We start from the raw sequence: 16,761 nt of genomic DNA on the forward strand, positions 1-16,761 counted from the left end.
TGGAGACAGGCTTCTGGTAACTCTAAGCCCCTAATGTCCCTTTTTTTGAGCATTTAAAACTTTAAATTGTAGAATCATTTTCTATATCTTTCAGATATAAATCTTCCCCCAGCCTCTTGCTAGTTTTATAACCCCAGAATGTCTTTCTCCAAGATGTGGGAGCTAATCCTTTGAAATGTAATCAGGGAAGGAGATACTGCCTCTATCTGCTAGTTTCTGTGGGATGGTGGGTACCTAAATTCATGTGCCAATTAACAAACTCAGATGGCCTTATCACATTAACCAACCTTCCCCAATTTCCCCCAGTACTTTTCCACCTGCTCATCTCAGAGCTTAAAACACCCTCTACCTGTTTCAGAGGAATTGAGCTTAAATTATTTCTTGTATTTCAATAGTGTTGAATAAAGTCTTCTTTGCTTAACTCCATCAATGCAACTTTAGCAATCACCATTTTATAGCTATGGCGCTAAAGTTTATAACTTGCTGAAACTCACACAGCTAGTAAACGATAGAGACAAGATTCTAACCCAGGTAATCTGAGTCCAGACCCTGAGGGCATAGAATATGGTACAGGTTCACTTTTGGAAAGAAACAAAAGCATAGGTTTTCTTGGTTGAGACAAGAGAATTTGGCCTTTTGATAGTTCCAAGTTTGTGAGATCCAGACACCAAACATCATTAGGTCTGCCAGTGCATAATGTTTCTAAAACCACCAACATGGATTGTTACTAAACTTTCATGCCTTCCAAATTTCCAGTAAGTAGAGGCAAGAAGAATTCTAGAATTTGGGATGGGATTAAACTTCTAGGTAATACGGAAACAGCTGTCCAAAAATTCTTAATATTGGCCTAAAAACTCATAGAGCTAAAGAGATGGTAGTACACTTGAACAAGAGTCCAGAACTTAAAGAGATTCAGTTCATGTGACAATTCTGTCTGGGTACCAATTATGAGATTATAAACATAAATCACTTATCACAGTACTTAACACATAGTATCCCCCCAAAAATATATAGACCAAAAAAAGGTCTGTTTTGATACCTATGTTTATTGTCTTAATAAGAAATGTCTAGCTTCCCACTGTAACTATAGCTTCCCCTTTAGATTGTTTGTTTAAAAAAGCATGTTTATACTATGTAATCTATTGTTTTCGATGGAAGGTTTATGTGGTAATGCTTGCACAGTAATGAGTGCTTACACAACGCCGCATGACTGCAATCCTTTGGGACGTACAGAAAATGAGCCTCTTGTGAGTCAGTCTTAGCAATGAAAAAAATTACAATAAAATTGGCTTCCGCTTTGTGTGCAGTTAATATCCACTTGTACAAGGTAAGCTGATACAGAATATCAGCATGGGTTCTCACCAGGGAGGTCCTCTTGAGACTTGTAAAATAAATGATCATTACTGTCATGCTCCAATGGTATCTTTTTTCATTCTAAGCTGAAACTCCATTTTAACATCACAATGTTTTCTTATGCAAATTGTAGCTATCAGCTTTATATTGCAAGGATCTATTTCTCCACAGATAATAGTAGTAAATTTATTAAAAATACAGGCTTGGGTTAAACTTTCTAAGTGCTCTCTTACCATTTAGGCAAATATGAATCTCTCCTTCCAGTCTGGCTCCAGGTAACCCTGATAAAGCAGCAGAAGATAAGGGAAGAACAATAATTTGCTTTGATCCAGTTATTCACTGATGAGTTATGGCAAATTTGGAAAATAAGAGAGTTTCAATTCATTACCATCTCAACTGAATAATCAATACAAAATGTTGGCTATCTCTGCAAGGAGTTCCACTGAGATTTTTAGTGCATAAAAATGACCACTGCCCATTTTCTGAACTGGTTAACTCCTGAACAAGGTAGTGAGGCTTGGCTCTAGCATAGGGTTAAGTTAGGTGAACCAAACAGATTATACCGCTTTGATTTTCTTTCTTATCTATATATTTCTGAATTTGGGAAATTAATTGGTGGGAATAAAATAAAAGATGTAAGCCAACCTTTGCTCATGACTCCTTCCAGTTATTAATAGCTAAGAATTAGGTTTATGATATACATGAGTAATGTATGTGGTAGGAAAGTTAATTTCCACTTGTGAAAGTGACTGATTTTCCATATGGATAATAGTTTTATTTAAAAAGAAAGTAACGAATACCAGTCCAATAAACTTTCTAACCAACTAACAATCAAACAATAAACCAATAAATAACTTAGCTGAGCATACTTAGTAAGAGTTTGAATTTGTGTTTCTTACTCTAAATTTGAGAGTGGAGAAACAAATAATTACTAGTTGTTCTGGTGCTATAGTTATGTGGATAAATTCATTCATTTAGCTATCCTGTTCTGTTTCTAAGATTGCATGATTCATTCGACCTTAGCAAAATTAAAAAGATCTCTCATTGCCAAGAATTGATTTGTCTTCTCCTACCTTTCACTCCTTTTTGTTTTTAACATTTTAGATCTTAAAATAAAAGCTGAATTCCCTGAAGTTAGCATCTTCTTTGTCACATCTAAGTTGCTGAGAAAAAAATAAGTGGAAGGTGATGGCTGATATAATAACATTAATATAGCATATTGCAAATTCCCAGTAGGTATGTGTTATGGCCAGATTTATTAGGTCCACATTTAATATAAAAATTATTTTAAGGTTATGATACCTTTATATAAAACATAAATAAGATGTTATGTTTTGAGGTTCTTGACAATTCTGTCCTGCACATGACTAAGGAGTGTCAGATTTGGCAAGCTCTGTAATGATATATCCCTTTGTATCTGAGATCTGAACAGTTGGAAGCACCTAGATAGAAGAAGGATGTTTCTGACCCACCACTGAGACAATGAAACTGTCCTTAACTCTGAACTGTAAATCAACATATTTTTGTGAGTGTGTGTGCGCATGTTTTCATGGCATAGAATGAAATTTTGTGAACATTGACACTGGAAACCTGAATGTCTTCTAGCACTGCTTCATGCTGCCTCATGTTTTATGCAGTTTATGCTTTCTCTAGAATTGCCATTGTCAAACTACATTAAATTTTAAAACACTTAGAGAAGAATTGGACTGTAAAAATTACTGTTATTATCACCAGGTTTATGTAGAAAAAAAATAACAAAAATTGAACATTTTCAAAAGAGACATGGGGAAGAGGAGTGATTTGAATGATAGTTGAGAAAAAAATGATTTATTTTAGTCTAAATATAATGCCATTAGGTGCTTGATGTTTAAACTTAGACCAATCCTTTGCAATAAGACACAGTCAAGTGGCAATCTTTATATTTGTTAAAGTGAGCTTAGGGGCTAGTCAGTCTCTTTAAGCTAAATTTGTCTTCAGAAATGAGTCCCTGATATTCATAGACATTTTCTGATGAAAGAAAATATTCTACAATTATTCAATGATATATGATACATTATGTAACCTATTAACTGTATATTTTTATATATCATAGTAGCTCTTTATATAATTTCCATATTTGATTTATGGTAGAATGAGTACTGATATTCAAATATTTGTATTGATATAAAATCTTTCCTTTAAAGATTTACATTTCCCATAGAAATTTCATAAATAAAATGTAAAATTTTAAAATACCATTGTCATAGATGCATGGGCTATCATAAAATGTAATGATAACAAAATTCTTCTTAAATAATTTTCTAGGAAATTCAGAATATAATAATAATTAAACTAATTAAATATATGGTAAATTAAAATGAAATGACTATTTTTATCTTTCACTGTTCACTCAAGAAAGTTAATGGATTTGGATAATTTAAAGAGACTGGTAAAGACTTACTGAGTTTCAAGGTTTATATCTAAGTGAATGTATTGAGCTAAAGAAAAATACAATCTGCAAAAGATATGAATACTAGAACCATTATAGAGAGTCTTGGATAGATTTGTTTCTTCTTGCTTGCTTTGTTAAACAGTTTATAGCTATTGATAGTCTTTAATATTTTACAGAGACTATTTCTGTCAATTTCATTCCTTCCTGCAGAGCTGAGTTTCTATTTGGAATCATTCCCTTTTGTCTGAAAAACTTCCTTTAGCATTTCTTTTTTTTTTTTTTTTTTTGAGACGGAGTTTCACTCTTGTTACCCAGGCTAGAGTGCAATGGCGCAATCTTGGCTCACCGCAACCTCCGCCTCCTGGGTTCAGGCAATTCTCCTGCCTCAGCCTCCTGAGTAGCTGGGATTACAGGCACGTGCCACCATGCCCAGCTAATTTTTTGTATTTTTAGTAGAGACGGGGTTTCACCATGTTGACCAGGATGGTCTCGATCTCTTGACCTCGTGATCCACCCGCCTCAGCCTCCCAAAGTGCTGGGATTACAGGCTTGAGCCACCGCGCCCGGCCATTTAGCATTTCTTATATTGAAGGTCTGCTAAACAAATTCTATCAGTTTTTAAAAAATATAATGAATTAACTTTTGACAGATAATTTTGCTAGATATAAAATGCTGGTGAAAATGTTTTTTTTTCATTATTTTTTTTAATGTTATTAAACCCTTGTTTTTATATATACATTGTTTAAGATGAGAAGTTTCTTTACATTTTATCTTTGGTCCTGTACATGGGTAACCATGTATACAATGTGTCATTTTAATTTGGTTACTTCTAAAGTTTTCTTTTTATCTTTATATTAAGCAATTTGTCTGTAATGTGCTATAGTATGGTTTACTTCATAGTATTCTTCTTGAGATAAACTAAACATTTTGGATCTGTAGGTGAAATTTCTCACTACATTTGGAATCTACTATTTTTTCAAATATATTTTTTCTATCCCATATGCTCTCCTGAGCTTCACTCATGTTGTTGCATATATCAGTAATTCATTCATTTTATTGCTAAGTAGTATTCCATAGTACAGATAGATGTACCACCATTAGTATACCCATTCTCCAGTTGACAAACATTTTTTCTTTTCTTCAGTTTTTGGCTATTGAAAATAATCCAGAACTAAGGAGAGAGAACTATAATGTGTCCTGTATTGAAAGAAAGAAAAAAAAGAAAGAAAGAGAAAGAAAGAAATCACTGTTTCAGAAAGTTTATGACCCCATAAAATATTACATGACCAAATACTAAAATAATTTAACAAAAAATTTAGTCTCCCTTTCTCCAAATATGGGTTTGAATATATTTCATGTTGGTCTACTAGATAGTTTCACAGTCAAGGGAAAATCTTGTAACTCTTTTTTTTTTACTTTCAAATAATATTCTAAGGAATCTACTTCAATATAAACTAAATTTTCTTTAGTTCATTTAAAGTTTGCTGTAGACATACAATTTGGTGATTTTTATCTATTTTTGTTTAAAAAAAAACAGCAGAACACATGCTTTTAAGTTTTTTACTCAACTTTTTAAGACTCACAGGTTAAGACTACTTCCTGCCTTTTATTTTCATAATAAATGTTTTTTTCCAAGGTCAGAGGTGATACTGGTGCTCTCTTGGGTTTCTGCTATCATGTGAGGATTATAAATTTGGCTTTCATAACCATTCTGAGAGAGTTCTTGCCATAAGATTGTGAAGTGAGCTTGCAGGTTTGGCAAAAAATTAAAAAATGTATTAGACTCCTCAGCCTTAGCTGTGTCACTATTAGTCTTTTTTTTGGTTTTAAGTCAAATATTGTAGAATTTTCCATAATGTATGCAGCAGATTGAAACCTGTTACTTTCATGAAATAGTTAACTTCATGGTTTGTGGAGCAGTTTTCAGTTTTTCAAGAGTTAAATCATAATAATGTGTATACATATTAAGCTGCTTCCTTTGAATCGTTCAGAATACTTTCTAGACTTTGCACTATTAATCTACACAAGGGAACAGGCAAGGAGCAGATAGGACTTTTTATAAAATTCTAAACATATAAGAAGCAGAAACCAATTCAGTGTCTAACTGCCTTCAATTTTGAAATAATTATGATAGGAAGTTGCCACAAATTACAGTCATGACATAATGGTGATTTGGTCAATGACAGAACTCGTATACAATGATGACCTCTTAAGATTATAATATTATATTTTTTATGTACCTTTTCTATGCTTAGATACTCAAATACTTACTACTGTGTTACAATTGCCTATAGTATTCTGTACAATAATGTGCTATGGAGGTTTGTAGCTTAAAAGCAATAGGTTGCATCATATAACCTAGGTGTATAGTGGGCTATATTATTCTAGTTCATGCAAGTACACTCTATGATTTAGCAGGCAGATAAAGTTACCTAAAGATGCATTTCTCAGAATGTGTTACCATTAGGCAATGTATGACTACATATTAAAACAGCTTCTTTATCTCCTCTGCACTGCCTCCTTCCTACACCCTAATCCTGTTGATTACTTAAGATTACTAGTACTAAGAATGAAACTTCTTTTTAAAAAAAATTACTCCTTTTTAACTATTATTTTAAATTCAAGGGTACGTGTGCAGGCTGTGCATTTGTTACATGTGCCATGGTGGTATGCCACACAGACCATCCCATCACTTAGGTATTAAGGGCAGCATCCATTAGCTGTTCTTCCTGACGCTCTCCCTCCCTCTACCTCCCACTCCCAACAGATCCCAGTGTGTGTTGTCTACCCCCTACTCCATGTGTTCATGTGTTCTCATCAGTGAATGAGGATATTTATGCCCAATGTATCTATTTGGAAATCAAATGGCAAATACAGTTATTTACACAACAAAAATAATTAGGCTGAAAGGCAAAGGTTATAAAGAAACTTATACTTTTGTTTATAATTAGGAAGGAATAACCTATGTGCTACTGCTCTGTAGAGAGTTCTGAAAAAAATAAGTATTTGCAAAATCATCATCAAACTCAGATATATTGACTAATGATGCTAATCACCAGAAATGTATTTCGCAGAAGCAACAACGTGAAAAAGCGAACATTTGCAAGACTTTCTGAGTTGAGACTGTTTATTGTTGATTGGCAAATAAGCCATGTCGTTCCACACATACCACCTTGTTTTGACAGTAAATAAAATTCATCACATATATTGATGGCCGACTTTGTGTCAATTATTAGCTGGTAGCTTGGGAGTACAGTGAAAAAAGTATATGGTTTTGCTCTCCCTGTACTCAAAGCCAACAGTAAAGTAGAGACTTATAAATAAACAAATACATTATAGTAAGAGCACAGAAACAAAGGGTTTTCTATAAAACAGCATATCAAAGAGCAGGAAGTAATTTACTCTTGTTTGTGAATGTGAAAGGGAAAAAAAGAAATTAAATAACACGTGATAGGGTTTTGAAGGCCTCTGTAAAGACAAGGGAAGAGAGAAAAATTCCAGGCAGAGGAAGAAACAGAAAAGTTCAAAAATGGAAAGAAACATATGCTGTGTTTGGGAATATATTACTAAGACTTTAGAATGTAAAAAATGAGAAAAATGCAGCAATGTAGAAGGCCAGAAAAACTGATATGTGGGGCAAATCCAGAAAGGCCTTTTGTGTTAGCCAATACCTGCAATGGAGGTAAAGTCCAAGGGAGTGCCATGACCAGATATGGATGTAAGTAACAGAATCTGGAGCCTTGTGTAGAATAATGTGCAGAGCTGAAGGAAAGGAGCCTTAGTAGCTGGTGTTAAAAGGTCTAGGCATGAGATGATAAGGTTGGTTTATGTAATGGCCATAGTGATAAAGAGAGGGAAGATAATTAGCAGATATGTTTTAAAAGACATATGTCATAATTGGAGTAAGAATCAGATAAGCAGGGTCTAGGTTAATTCCCAGTTTTTTGTCTTGGATAAGTGAGAGTGTGGCAACATTGTCAGAAACACAGGTTGGGGCAAGAAGACTGACTGTAGAGAAGCAATATAATGATATTGTTATTTGTAGATCTTTACTTCATTTTCTTTTTTTCTGGAAAGAACCTATGGCAACCATAAATTTGGGTTTGAATAGTACTGTCCAAGTTTATATCTGTTGTCTTAGGTGCTGGTTAATAAATGATAAAATATACGATCACATTAGTTGTGATAGAGTGTTGAAATGATTTTTCTTTTATCACTTGGAAAGATTTTACTTTTGAATTTACCTGTTTATCTTCTAAAAGTCAGTGGAATGCAGATTCTAAAGCCATTTTTGTTCTTGTTCCCAACTTCCAAGATGAGCTCATTCATCTGAAGTCAAACTAATTGACCCTTTTATTCTCCCAAACCACTTGGTGTGCACCTCTGTCAGATTCTGTGCTACATTGTTTTATAACATATAAAATTATTCTCTTATGCACCCATCTTCTTGAGTAGATTGTCATTTTTTTAAGTATAAGAATTGTATTTTAAAAATTTCCTGACTGCTAGACCAGTTACTGTCATACAGAAGTGCTCAATATGTATTTTTCATCTTACATATACATTGATTATTTTTATATATGGGTGGTGTGGTGTCATCATTGACTGCAAAGTTAAGGGATACATTACAGCTGTGCATGGTGACTCATTCCTGTAATCCTAGCACTTTGGGAGGCTGGGTGGAGTTTCAGAGCCTAGGAGTTTCAGACCAGCCTGGGAACCGCAATGAAACCCTGTCTCTGAAAAAATATGTGACCTGCCTGCATCCCAACTACTCCAGAGGCTGAGGTGGGTAGATCATCTGAACTCAGGGCAGGTAGAGGCTGCAGTAAGTCATGATCATGCCACTGCACTCCATCCTAGGCAACAGAGTGAAACCTCATCTCAGCAAACAAAACGAAACAAAATAAAAAGAGACATAATAGGAAAAACGTTAAAAGTTTTAATCAGCTATTCCTGGCAATTTTCTGTTAAAGAAAGCTATTATAGGCAAAGAGTTTGGAGAATATTGAAATTATCTTAAAAAAAAATACTGGGGATTTGGATACTGTGTCCTAGTCCTCTCTGACTAAGTAGTTATTTTGGAGACCAATGTCTGTGAGTCTTAATTTTGTCATCTGAAAAATGACTTTGATTTTCTATTATAAAGGCAGTTTGGATCTACTAACATAATAGGTTGTCACATTGCACAGTGAAAAAAGTAATATGCAAATGTTTGTTATTATAGCTATTAATATTTTATGTTTGTAATGATAATGTTTCTTTAGCAGTGGCAATTTTCCTTAAGACAGGCTTTTTAACAACTTCCTAAATTTAGAAAATGGAAGCATAATTATTAGAAGAGGCTAACTGAGGGAAAACAATGAGAAAAGTTTTAATTAAACATAATGTCAATAAATACAACTCTGATGAAAATGAGTCAATTTCTATAGCAATGAAATAGGACATGTGAATTTTATTAAGATCTCATGATTTTTAAGTTTTTTTTATATAGCATCCTCATTAAAATAAAGTGTTTTCAAAGTAGAGTGATATGAATACTTTATAGCTATATTACATAAATAAAACCTGGGAAAATGATGAAAGCAAAATTATTTAGAAATTACAAAAAGAAAAGGAAAACAAAACTACTCACTCATAATCATTGAGTTCAGGGTGTCCATAGAGATAAGGATGACTGCTATAATTAGCCCAAAAGTCAAAGATGAAAGGAAGCATTGATTTGAATACTTTGCAAGTTTATTATATTTGATTTTAGTGTTGATCAAGCCTCCACAATACAATCAACAGGGGATTGAGAGTTATGAAGTAAATATTAAAAAACTACTATAGCACACTATTCCCAAGAAAATCAATATACTGAAGAAAAAAGACACTGAGGTAAATGTAAACACACACACATGCACAAAGACATGCATATTCACACAGTTTGATGTTCTGAGAGTAGAAACTATTATTCATGTGATTTTTCACATATATATATATATACATAAATATATGCTTTAGAAAGTAAATGACATATATATCATTGTGAATATTATATTTAAAAACTGCTGCACAATTCAAATACTAATGATACTATTTAAAATTGATATAAAGAAATGAAAGATCTTTTATTCTTACAGAATCCAATCCATTAAATTAAATTAGTTATACATACAGAGATAGACATATATATTTCTTGAATTGAAAAATATTAGAAATTCATTATGAAGTCAAGCCAAAAATAATTTTTAAAATTATTAAAAACAGAATATAAAATTTTATGTATTTGAATAAAAAACAAAACAGATCTATATGTCCTCACGTGTAAGTATGTGTCTGAGATATGAAGTAAAAAAATCAGGTCATACAAGTATAAGCCCTATGTTTGTACCTATAATCTTATGTATATTTGTATGAAGTTGTATGTATATGTGTGAGAAAAAATGTTTAGCCTTGCCCCTGTGCATATTTTTTTAACAAAAATTACTTTTAAATTTGAGAAACCTATAATCTTATGTATATTTGCATGAAGTTGTATGTATATGTGTGAGAGAAAATGTTTAGCCCTGCCACTGTGCATGTTTTTTTTAAACAAAAATTACTTTTAAATTTCAGAAACATCAAACAGAACAAATGTCAAGCAGGCAAGACATTATGGCTTTGTACACATGCAACTTATGAATATATTTAACTCTTAAACATGCTCTAGAATCGATGAAATAGATAATTAATTTATCCTGTTTTTTTCCTGGTCAAAAGCAGATACTTGCCATATTATAATAAATCTACTTATCCTATAGTGTTAGGTTCAGTAGTATCTGAGATTATTTCCTCTCATTTCATTTACTTTTTAATGTTTCTCATTTCTAACCTCAGTCATTCTGTATATGTGCCATGTTAAACTACAGACATGTCTGCAAATTTTCTATAAACTCTTTCCCACTTAGTTTTCTTACTTATATTCTGCAGGTCTCAACTACGTATATACCCCATATCATTTTCTTTAGGAACTCTGATTATATGTTCCTCCACCAGGGATTTTTCTTGAATCCCCAAGGCTGAGTCAGTCTCAACTATTTACTTGCTGTCCTATCCACTGTTCATACCTCAGTCACATGTATTCAAATTATATCTTTACTTGTTTGTACTCCCAGATAAGCTCTTTGAATTAGAAGCTAGACTATAGTGCTAAACATAGCATCTAACTCAGTGATTGGCACTAGACTCTCAATAACTATTTTACATTAAAAAGTGAGCAAATAAATCTCTTTTTGCACTGACCACTTTATCTGAGCAAGATATGGCTATTTTGGATATTTATGCAGAACGATTTCAGTCTACCTATTATACCTTTGCTAAAGGTAAGCCAACATATTTCTTCTGTTCCTTCATCTGTGATATCAATGGGTATTTTGTGTACTTTCAGATAAGAATCACCAAATCACTAAGAAAATTTATTTGAGTTATATATTCTAAGTTTTCCTAAGTCTACATTAGACTCAAAGGTAGAGTTTAAATTTTTGTTGACACAAAAGACATAAATGTTAAACTAATAAAAACATAAAGATATATATAATAGAGTACTAAGTTGTATAATATAAACAAGTCATAAGAATTTGGAAATGCGTGTGATCGATCAGACGTTAAGAAAGCTTGATTGCTGGAAGGTTATAATCTATATGGATAAAATCTGGTCTGGCTAGCAGGAGGGAAAAATAGCATTACGGAGGGAGGTAGAGCAAGATGGAGGGATAGAAAGCTTCATCTACCATCCCCGAGCAAGGACACCAAGTTAACAACTATCTACACAGAAAAGAACACCTTTATAAGAACCAAAAATCAGTTGAACATCCACAGTACCTGGCTTTAACTTCATAACACTGAAAGAGGCACTGAAGAGATAGAAAACAGTCCTGAATCACTGACACCAACACTCACTTACCCCAGCAGCAGCGGCAGCTCAGAGAGCATCTTCTCTGGATGGTGGGAGAGGGAGAACTCAGCAATTGTGAGGCACTGAACTCACTGCTGTCCTGTTAGAGCAGAGAGAAAAAAACCGACAAAATTCAGCTGATGCCCACCCACAGAGGCAGCATTAAAACCACCCCTAGCCAGAGGGGAACTGCCAGTCCCAGCCATCTGGACTTGAGTGCCCACAAACCTTACCACTGAGGGCCAAAGTGCTATTTGTCTATAAGTAAATTTGAAAGGCAGATTAGGCCATAAGGACTGCAACTTGTAGTAAGTCCTAGGGTTGAACTAGGCCCAGAGACAGTGGACTGGGAGGGCACACAACATACTAAGACGCCAGCTGGGGCAGCCAAGAGAGTGCTGGCATCACCCCTCCTATAACCTCAGGCTGCACAGGTTGAGGATTTGAAAAGACTGCTTTCTACTACTTGAGGAGAGGAGAGGGAAGAGTGGGGAGAATTTGTTTTGCATTTTGGATACCAGCTCAGGCACAGCAGGATAAGGCATGAGTCAGAGCCTTGAGGCCCCTGTTTCAGGTCCTAGCTTCTAGATAGCATTTCTAGATGCATCCTGGGCCAGAAGGGAACTTGTTGTCTTGAAGGAAAGGAGCCGGTCCTGCCAGCATTCGTCACCTGCTAATGAAGAGCTCTTGGTTCCTGAATAAACAGCAATGAAACCCAGGCATTACATTGAGGGCCTTGGTGAGCCTCTGAGATTTACTGACTTCAGATGAGACTCAGCACATTACCACCTGTGGTGCAAAATTATTTCTGCTTGAGAAAAGCAGAGAGAAAAATAAAGGAGACTTTATTTTATACCTCAGGTAGCAACACTGCCAGAGGAGGGTAGAGCACAAAGCAGGCCCTTAGGATCTCCAATTCTAGGACTTGACTCTTGGATGGTATTTCTGGACCTGCCCTGGGCCACAGGGGAGCTCACTGCTCAAAAGCAGCGTTAATCACAGGATGACTTAAGTAATCTAGGGCCTTGAAATAACATTCGTGGTAGTCCAACAGTACTCCTTGTGGCTAGGGGTGGTGGCGGCTGTAGGGTAAGGCTCCTTTGGAAGGAGGAGGGAAGAGTGGGAGAAATTGCGTCTTATGGTTTGAGTGCCTGCTGAGATGCAATACAATAGAATACCAAGTAGACATCTAAGGTTTTTTGACTCTAGTCTTTGACTCCTGGATGGCACTTCCTTGTGGTGTGTAAACTACTCTTATCGTAAGTAGAAAGACTAAACAAAGAACCAATAAAAGATAAGAAATATAGGATGGGTGTGGTGGCTTACACTTATAACTTCTAGCACTTTGGGAGGTTGAGACAGGCAGATCACCTGAGATCAGGAGTTTGAGACCAGTCTGGCCAACATGGAGAAATCTGTTTTTACTAAAAATGCAAAAATTAGCCAGGTATAGTGGCAGATGCCTGTAATCCCAGTTATTTGCGAACCTGAAGCAGGAGAATCACTTGAACCTGAGATGCAGAGGTTGTAGTGAGCTGAGATTGTGCCACTGCACTCCATCTTGGGTGACAGAGCAAAAATCCATCTCAAAAACAAAAACCAAAAATAATAATTACAACAACTTTTCAAAACATAGGCACTACAATAAGGTATAAATAGAAACAACAAAAAGTTTAAAAGCCAGGGGATGAAATTAAATGAGAATTTTCTTTTTTTAATTATACTTTAGGTTCTGGGGTACATGTACAGATCATGCAGGATTGTTGCATAGGTATATACATGGCAATGTGGTTTGCTGCCTCTATCCCCCTCTTCACCTATATCTGGCGTTTCTCCCCATGTTATCCCTCCCCAACCTTCCCACACCATGCTCTCCTTTCTATAGTCCCCACCAACAGACCCCAGTGTGTGATGCTCCCTTCACTGTGTCCATGTGTTCTCATTGCTCAACACCCATCTATGGGTGAGAACATATGGTGTTTGATTTTCCTATTCTTGTATTAGTTTGCTGAGAATGATAGTTTCCAGATTCATCCATGTCCCTACAAAGGACACAAACTCATCATTTTTTATTGCTGCATAGTATTCTATGGATTATATATGCCACATTTTCCTTGTCCAGTCTATCATCCATGGGCATTTGGGTTGGTTCCAGGTCTTTGCTATTGTAAACAGTGCTGCAGTAAACATAAGTGTGCATGTGTCTTTATAATAGAACAATTTATACTTTGGGTATATACCCAGCAATGAGAGTGCTGGATCAAATGAAATTTCTATTTCTAGATCCTTGAGGAATCAACACAATGGTTGAACTAATTTACACTCCCACCAAAAGTGTAAAAGTGTTCCTATTTCTCCACACCCTTTCCAGCATCTGTTGTCTCCAGATTTTTTAATGATTGCCATTCTAACTGGCGTGAGATGATATCTCAATGTGGTTTTGATTTGCATTTCTCTAATGACCAGTGATGAGGAGTATTTTTTTTTTATATGTTTGTTGGCTGCAGAGCTGTCTTCTTTCAGAAAGTATCTCGTCATATCATTTGCCTACTTTTCAATGTTTTTTATTTTTATTTTTATTTTTCCTTATAAATCTGCTTTAGTTCTTTGTAGATTCTGGATATCAGCCTTTGGTCAGATTGGTAGATTGCAAATATTTTTTCCAGTTTTTTATTTGCCTCTTCACTCTAATGATTGTTCCTTTTGCTGTACAGAAGCTCTGGATTTTAATTAGATCCCATTTGTCTATTTTTTGCTTTGGTTGCCAATGCTTTTGTTGTTTTAGTCATGAAGTCCTTGCCTATGCCTATGTCCTGAATGATTTTGCCTAGGTTTTCTTCTAGAGTTTTTATGGTGTTAGGCCTTATGTTTAACGCTTTAATCCATCTGGAGTTAATTTTAGCGTAAGGTGTCAGAAAGGGGTCCAGTTTCTGCTTTCTGCACATGGCTAGCCAGTTTTCCCAACACCATTTATTAAACAGGTTTAATTTTTCCTTTCCTCATTGCTTGTTTTTGTCAGGTTTGTCAAAGATCTATGGTTGTAGATATGCGGGGTTCCCTCCAAGGCCTGTGTTCTGTTCCATTGGTCTATATCTCTGATTTGATACCAGTACCATGCTGTTTTGATTACTGTAGCCTTGTAGTATAGTTTTTATTCAGGTAGAATGATGCCTCCAGTTTGTTCTTTTTGCTTAGGATTGTCTTGGCTATGCAGGTTCTCTGTTGGTTCCACATGAAATTTAAGGTGTTTTTTTTTTTTCCCCCACTCTGTGAGGAGGTTCATGGGTAGCTTGATGGGGTTAGCACTGAAACTATAAGTTACTTTGGACAGTATGGCCATTTTCACAATATTGATTCTTCCTAACCATGAGCTTGGAATGTTTTTCCATCTGTTTGTGTCCTCTCTTATTTTGTTGAGCAGTGGTTTGTACTTCTCCTTGAAGAGGTCCTTTACATCCTTTGTTAGTTATATTTCTAGGTATTTTATTCTTTGTAGCAATTGTGAATGGCAGTTCATTCTTGATTGGGCTCTCTTTAAGTCTGTTATTGGTGTATTGAATGCCTGTGATTTCTGTGCATTGATTTTTTATCCTGAGACTTTGCTGAAGTTGCTTATCAGTTTCAGGAGATTTTCGGCTGAGATGATGGGGTCTTCTAAATATACAATCATGTCATCTGCTAATAGAGACAATTTGACTTCCTCCTTTCCTAATTGAATACCCTTTATTTCTTTTTCCTGCCTGATTGCTCTGGCTAGAACTTCCAATACTATATTGATTGGAGTGGTGAGAGAGGGTATCCTTGTCTAGTGCCAGATTTAAAAGAGAATGCTTCTAGTTTTTGCCCATTCAGTAGGATATTGGTTGTGAGTTTGTTATAAATAGCTTTTATTATTACAGTCCATCGATATCTTTTTATTGAGAGTTTTTAGCATAAAGGGCTGTTGAATTTTGTCGAAGGCCTTCTCTGCATCTATTGAGATAATCATGTGGTTTTCGTTTTTGGGTTCTGTTTATGTAGCAGATTACGTTTATAGACTTGTATATGTTGAACAGGCCTTGCATCCCTGGGATGAAGACTACTTGATCATGATGGATAAGCTTTTTGATGTGCTGTTGCAATTAGTTTGCCAGTATTTTATTGAAGATGTTTGCATCTATGTTCATCATGGATATTGGCCTGAAGTTTTCTTTTCTGATTGAGTCTCTGCCAGGTTTTGGTATCAGGATGATGCTGGTCTCATACAATGATTTGGGAAGGATTCCCTCTTTTTTGTATTGTTTGAAATAGTTTCAGAAGGTGTGCTACCAGCTCCTGTTTGTACATCTGGTAGAATTTGGCTGTGCACCCATCTGGATGTGGACTTTTTTTGGTTGGTAGGCTATTTATTGCTGCCTCAACTTCAGCTCTTGTTATTGGTCTATTCAGGATTTCAATTTCTTCTGGGTTTAGACTTGGAGGGTTCAAGTGTCCAGGAATTTATCCAATTTTCCCAGGTTTACTGATTTGTGTGCATAGAGTTGTTTGTAGTAATCTCTGATGATAGTTTGTATTTCTGTGTAATCTGTGGTGATTTCCCCTTTATTATTTTTATTGCATCTATTTGATTCTTCTCTCTTTTCTTTTTATTAACGTGGCTAGCAGTCTATTTTATTTATCTTTTCAAAAAATTAGCTTCAGTTCTGCTCTGATCTTATTTATTTCTTGTTTTCTTCTAGCTTTTGAGTTTTTTTTGATCTTGCTCCTCTTACTCTTTCAATTTTGATGATAGGGTGTCGATTTTAGATTTTTCCTCACTTCTCATGTGGGCATTTATTGCTATAAATTTCCCTCTAGACACTGTTTTAAATGTGTCCCAGAGATTCTGGTACATTGTATCTTTGTTCTCACTGGTTTCAAAGAACATCTTTATTTCTGCCTTCATTTCATTGTTTATCTAGTTGACATTCAAGAGCCAGTTGTTCAGTTTCCATGAAGTCGTGCTGTTCTGTTAGTTTCTTAATTCTGAGTTCTAATTTGATTGCACAGTTGTCCGAAAGACTGTATGTTATGATTTCCA

The 16,761-nt window shown here is 35.1% G+C and overlaps 2 long non-coding RNA genes across 4 annotated transcripts in view; one reads left to right on the forward strand and one right to left on the reverse strand.

The window, feature by feature from the left end:
• Positions 1-16,761, forward strand: part of LOC141584275 (uncharacterized) — a 752,462-nt gene that overhangs the window by 385,635 nt on the left and 350,066 nt on the right. The gene's annotated exons all lie outside the window — the stretch shown is intronic.
• LOC141584273 (uncharacterized) lies at positions 1,589-13,354 on the reverse strand. Of its 2 annotated transcripts, none has more exons than XR_012517204.1 (3): positions 13,190-13,354; positions 11,712-11,802; positions 1,589-1,634 (listed from the first exon to the last, which is right to left on the reverse strand). It is a non-coding gene; the product is annotated as an uncharacterized LOC141584273 (long non-coding RNA). The 2 variants fall into 2 exon arrangements; XR_012517205.1 differs by lacking the exon at positions 1,589-1,634 and adding an exon at positions 4,930-4,981.

This window comes from Saimiri boliviensis, chromosome 4, assembly GCF_048565385.1.
Source record: "Saimiri boliviensis isolate mSaiBol1 chromosome 4, mSaiBol1.pri, whole genome shotgun sequence".
NCBI classification, from domain to species: domain Eukaryota; kingdom Metazoa; phylum Chordata; class Mammalia; order Primates; family Cebidae; genus Saimiri; species Saimiri boliviensis.